We start from the raw sequence: 6805 nt of genomic DNA, 5'->3' as shown, positions 1-6805 counted from the left end.
CAGCAAGTGGGCGAAGGGTATGAACAGACACTTCTCAAAAGAAGACATTTATGCAGCCAAAAGACACATGAAAAAATGCTCATCATTACTGGCCATCAGAGAAATGCGAATCAAAACCACAATGAGATACCATCTCACACCAATTAGAATGGTGATCATTAAAAAGTCAGGAAACAACAGGTGCTGGAGAGGATGTGGAGAAATAAGAACACTTTTACACTGTTGGTGGGACTGTAAACTAGTTCAACCATTGTAGAAGTCAGCATGGTGATTCCTCAAGGATCTAGAACTAGAAATACCATTTGACTCAGCCATCCCGTTACTGGGTATATACCCAAAGGATTATAAATCATGCTGCTATAAAGACACATGCACACGTATGTTTATGGCGGCACTATTGACAATAGCAAAGACTTGGAACCAACCCAAATGTCCAACAATGATAGACTGGATTAAGAAAATGTGTCACATATACACCATGGAATACTATGCAGTGATAAAAAAGGATGAGTTCATGTCCTTTGTAGGGACATGGATGAAGCTGGAAACCATCATTCTCAGCAAACTATCGCAGGGACAAAAAACCAAACACCGCATGTTCTCACTCATAGGTGAGAATTGAACAATAAGAACACTTGGACACAGGAAGGGGAACATCACACACCGGGGCCTGTTGTGGGCTAGGGGGAGAGGAGCGGGATAGCATTAGGAGATATACCTAATGTAAATGACGAGTTAATGGGTGCAGCACACCAACATGGCACATGTATACATATGTAACAAACCTGCACGTTGTGCACATGTACCCTAGAACTTAAAGTATGATATATTTTTAAAAAAGACTTATTTTTCCCCTGTAATTGAGACTTTGTACCCTTTTACCAACATCTCCCCATCCTTACCTCCCGCCCCACCCAGCCCCGGTAGTCACCATTCTACTCTCTGCTTCTATGAGTTTGACTTTTTTAGATTTCACATATAGGTGAGATGATTCAGAATTTTTATTTCTGTGCCTAGTGTATTTCAGTTAACATATTGTCTTCCAGGTTCAACCATGTTGTCTCAAATGACAGAATATCCTTCTTTTTAAGACTAAATAGTATTCCATTGTGTATATATACACACCACATTTCCTGTGTCTGTTTATCTACTGATGGACAGTTAGTTTGATTCCATGTCTTGGCTATTGTGAATAGTGCTCCAGTGAACATAGGAGTACTGATATCTCTTCGACACTGATTTCAAATCCTTTGCATATATATCCAGAAGCAAGACAACTAGATCATTTGGTAGTTCTCCTTTATTAGAGTTTTGATAGCTGTGTATATTATAGTAGAAGAACTTACACTAATTGACACCCCATCCTGAAGATTTGAATCATTTCATATATGTTGTAATTATTGTAAAGGTGGTTCTCTCAGTATTTGTCTCCCTTCTCCAGCCTCGGTGACAGAGCAAGACTCCCTCTCAAAAAAAAAATAATAATAATAATAATAATTGTCTCTCCCTTGTTCTCTTTTATGTTATTTACTGCACTTTTTAAAAAAAGGATAGACTCGAGACTTTGGAAGGAGTCCTGAGGTTCAGAAAAAGAGAAAAGGTGTGGTCATGTACAAAGAAATGAGAACTCGATGCACAGAAAGATAAATTTGTGCAAAGGCTTCTTTCTGACCCTTGAATAGACATCTTTAACAAAAGATGCCCACAATTTTGTTGATGGAAAAAGGCATGGTCTTACAGCAGTGATTACATGTGGTTTGTGTAGAAGCACTTGTTGGAAATCAAAATAAGTGTGTATATTAGTTGAAGAGTCACATTGACCTATATTTTTGAAGCAAAATGTCTTGTTTGTTCTATTTAAAATATTTTGTTTTTTGTTAATCTTCTTGGGTTTTTTTTTTCTGGTTAGAAAAATCATTTAGTTTTATTTTTATTTTTTGAGGGGAAATAAATTTGTTGGTTTATGTTAAAAGATAAAGAAATTATTTTAAAAGATATTAATATATGTCTTTAAGTTTATAAATCAATTTGAATTTTTTCCTAGGCACAAATTCTTACAGATCAAATAATCACATAATAAAAAAATTGAGCTCTTGATGAGAAGACAAGCTACTAAGACATTGTCATAACTTTGGACAAAACAGATAATAGTCTTATCTACATACAAACTAACCCATAAGATGATATGTGTTGTTTTCTTAAGATATTTCTCTTTTTTTTAATTATACTTTAAGTTTTAGGGTACATGTGCACAACATGCAGGTTTGTTACATATGTATACATGTGCCTTGTTGGTCTGCTGCACCTTGAGTTTTAAGGAAATTTGTTTCTCACAGCCTGGTTGACAGCAGATTTCATCTCTGGATACATCATTCAGGTGTCGTCTGTAATGAGACCTATGAGGGAGTGATGTTTTGTGATTTAGTGATATAGTAGTTAACCTTAGCTAAACTCTCATGTTAATTTAATTCTGTGAATTAATTTCCACTCATCGCATACACATTCCATTTTGAAACATAAAAGTTTTCTATAACTGATTCACAGAGCAGAGTTTTCAAACTCTTTAGTGCAGGACCCCTTTACACTCTTAAAATGTATTGAGGCTCCTCCAAAAGCTTTTATGTAGGTGGGTTATGTCTGTCAATATTTACTGTGTTAGAAATTAAAACTGAAATTCTTTTACATTTGTTTGATTTTTATTTATGTATTAGATTGGTGCAAAAGTAATTGCTGGTTTTGCCATTAAAAGTAATGTAGTAAAAGTGGCCGAACGCAGTGGCTCATGCCTGTATTCAATCCCAGCACTTTGGGAGACTGAGGTGGGCAGATCACTTGAGGTAAGGAGTTCAAGACCAACCTGGGCAACATAGTGAAATCCCATCTCTACTAAAAATACAAAAATTAGCCTGGCATGGCGGCATGTTTATCATGCTATAATGTCAGCTACTTGGGGCTGGGGCAGGAGAATCACTTGAACCTGGCAGGCGGAGGATGCAGTGAGCCGAATCATGTGACTGCACTCCAGCCTGGGCAACAAAGTGAGACTCTGTCTCAAAAAAAATGTAGTAAAAGTAAAAATATAAATATTAAAACCACTATATATTAACATAAATAAAATATTTTATGAAAAATACTACTCTCTGCTCCTATGAGTGTGACTTTTTTAGATTTCACATATAGGTGAAATCTTAGAAACTTAGAAAAGTGGTACTGTTTTGCCATTTTTGCAAATCTCTTTAATATTAGACTTAACAGAAGACAGCTGCATTCTCATATCTGCTTCTGCATTCAACATGTTACAATAGCCCATGTCAGGTAGTTATTGGAAAATTCTGTTGTGAGCATACTTGTGGGAAAATGAGTGTCTTAGTATTACTGTGAAGACAGTTTTGACATGGACCTTCTGAAAGGTCCTCTGGCATCCTTAGGAGTCCCCTGACCGCACTGGAGGATGGGTGCTGCAGCTGGGAAATGGGCTGGCATGGCATGGGCAGCATCCATCGCAGAGATTAAACTCCATTTCTTGGAGACTCCTTACACAGTTTCCAATATCCAGTGACACTTTCTAAGAACATAAAGATGCTAATGGATGCTTTTGGCCAATTATAAAATTTAAAGTGTTTCTACTTGGAGATCAAAAATATTAACAAACATACTTTGTGAATTGACGACTTTTTTAAAGAAAAAAATATTTAGTGATGGATTAGACTGAGATGGAAGATGATATTGAACATAAGAATATCGAGAGTGAACATAGTAGTGTGGTGCAGGTTGCAACCATCAGGGCTGGAGGAGGGTGAAAATTTTGAGCAAAAGCCTATGACTACAAGAGACTGTAGCCTAGAACAGCACCCAGGCCTGCAAACAGTAGCCACACAAAGCGGCAGGGCCTGGAGCGGTCCCCTTGCAAGAAAGATAAAGGGAGACAGTCACCTCTTAGTGATCATTTTCTCTGGTGTTAAACCACCCTTTGATACTAATACTAAATTCATCTCCAGACACCCAACATCCTTGTGGTTCATCTTTTTCAGTGTATGAAACATCTTTGGGGTAAGTTAACTACTTTTATAATTTGTAACGGTATCTGTAAACCAGAACACAGAATGGTCTGAAAAGTCTTATAAATGTGTCCCAAGGAAAGTCGGAGTTATTTTTTAAATCATCCGTATTTTGGATCACGTGGATTTTGGCACTGTATTGAAAAACAGAAAATGCAGTTGTGACCATGCATGTAATATTTCAGATGTAAATTTAGGACCAGATTTTTAGAAAACCTGTCTCTTAGGGAAAAAATTTAAGATTTAGAGATAAATTAAAAGGAGCATTTTGTCTAGAACAGAAAAAGAAAGGTAGCTAGGTGTGGCAGCTCATGCCTACATGTAATCCCAGCACTTTGGGAGGCCAAGACAGGCAAATCGCTTGAGCCCAGGAGTTCAGCACCATCCTGGGCAACTTGGCAAAACCCTGTCTCTAAAGAAAATGCAAAAATTATCCAGGCATAGTGGCATGGGTCTGTGGTACCAGCTACTCGGGAGGCTGAGGTGGCAGCATTGCTTGAGCCTGGCAGATTGAGGTTGCAGTGAGCCATAATTTTATCACTGCACTACAGCCTGGGTGACAGTGGGGACTCTTTCAGAAAGAAAGAACAAGGAAAGGAAGGAAGGAAGGAAGGAGAAAGAAATGAAAGAGAGAAAGGAAAAGGAAGGAAGGAAAGAAAGAGAAACAGAAAAGAAAAGAAAAAGAAAGAAAAGAAAGAAAAAGAAAGAAAGAAAGGGAGGGAGGGGAAGGAAGGAGAGAGAGAAAGAACCAAAGAAAGAAAAAAGAAAGAAAAGGAAGGAAGGAAAAGAAAGAAAAGGGAGGGAGGGAGGGGAAGGAAGGAGAGAGAGAAAGAAAACAGAAGAAAGGAAAAAGAAAAAGAAAAAGAGGGAGGGAGGAAGGAGAGAAAGAAAAGAGAAAGAAGGAAAGAAAGAAAGAAACAAGAGAAAGAAAAAGAAAGAAGAAAGAAAGAAAAAGAAAAAAGAGAAGGAAGGAAAGGAAGGAAGGAAAGAGAAAGAGGAAAGTTAGAAAGAAAGAAAAGAAAAAGGAAGGAATGAAGGAGAAAGGAAAGAAAGTCGGAAAGTCAAAAATCAGAAAGAAAAAGAAAAAGAACGAATGAAAGAGAAAGAAAAAGAAGGAAGGAGGGAGGAAGGAAGGAAAAAAAGAAAGAAAAAGAAGAAGGAAAGAGAAAAAGAAAGAAGAAAGGAAAGAAAAAACAGAAAAAAGGTGTAGATGCTATTTGAGTTCAGAACAAAATATAGTTATATGACTTACTGGTTATGTTGTTAATTAATAGGTTAGTTCACTATAGAACCACGTTTTTTATTTAACTTTCTTGTCATTATTAAGGGTATTGTCAATGTTATTGATAAGTATCCTACAACACTTTTTAACATACGTGTCTAAGAATGAACTCATTATCTTTTTCCTCAAGCCTAATCTTTCTGTCTTGGTCAGTGTTCTCACCATCTACCCAGTCTCCCAAACCAGAAGTTCAGGGAACAGAACACCCTCAACTCTTCTCTCCTGTATTCAAAGGCCACTAAGTATAGTAAACATTCAGCTCTCTAAATATCTCACAACGTGTCCTCTCTTGCCTTTCTCTCTGCCTTTTCCTTACCACGGCTGCTCCAGCAGTCTCTGTATTGGTCTCTTTTGCTTCTAGTCTAATCCCCACTCAAACCACCCCAGTACAGCCTAAATAGTGCTTCCAGAAGGTTTCCTCCTCAAAATTCCCACTTGGTCACATTTACCTGACATAAAACCTGCATCAATTCCTAGTAATCTAAAGATTAAAGTCCAAGCACTCCAGCATACCATTCGAAGTCCTTCCAAAAGCTGGTCCAAGTCTAGCTTGGAAGCTTTGTTTCTTACCAGTCCTGACCACTAGGAGGCGCCAACCTCCTACAGCAGTAATTTTTAAATACTGTATCCTAAACACAGTGGCATTATGATACACTAGTTTCCACCAAAAACCAAACTTTAATTTGGGGGTATGTGCATGAGAGAGATGCTACTGTATGTGAGCCAATGACTACCCACACATAGCCATGATGTGGCCTCAGGACATCTGTTCATGGAGCCACATCAGTCACGTACCAGTATACATAAAGTGACACAACTGCACATTTGTTGGGTACAGTGTCACTTATTTCCCCAGGCCATGAAGAATGCCTCTTAAAGTAAATGGTCCAAGTACAGTGGCAGAGTACTAAACTCAGTTCTGTCTCAAAAATAACACACTTTTATTTTTAGGTAATTGCTTGATAAAGTGGTACTTTTGTTTGGCAGCAGATCGTTGGCATTAAGTCAGTCCTGATTTTTGAAACAAAAAAGTAAAAAAAACTGCATTTTTGCAGATATTGCAGAAGAAAAAAAATTTTTTTACTTTTTTTAAAGTTCTTTTTTTTATTATTATACTTCAAGTTCTAGGGTACATGTGCACATCGTGCGGGTTTGTTACATATATACACATATGCCATGTTGGTGTGCTGCACCCATTAACTCATCATTTACATTACATATATTTCCTAATGCTATACCTCTCCACCTCCCCCCACTCCACAACAGGCCCTGGTGTGTGATGTTCCCCTTCCTGTGTCCATGTGTTCTCATTGTTCAATTCCCACCTATGAGTGAGAACATGCTGTGTTTGGTTTTTTGTCCCTGCAATAGTTTGCTGAGAATGATGGTTTCCAGCTTCATCCATGTCCCTACAAAGGACACGAACTCATCCTTTTTTATGGCTGCATAGTATTCCATGGTGTAT

This window comes from Pongo pygmaeus, chromosome 5 (assembly GCF_028885625.2).
Source record: "Pongo pygmaeus isolate AG05252 chromosome 5, NHGRI_mPonPyg2-v2.0_pri, whole genome shotgun sequence".
Lineage (NCBI taxonomy): Eukaryota > Metazoa > Chordata > Mammalia > Primates > Hominidae > Pongo > Pongo pygmaeus.
The sequence above is the reverse complement of the archived record's forward strand: the minus strand, read 5'-3'. Positions refer to the sequence as shown.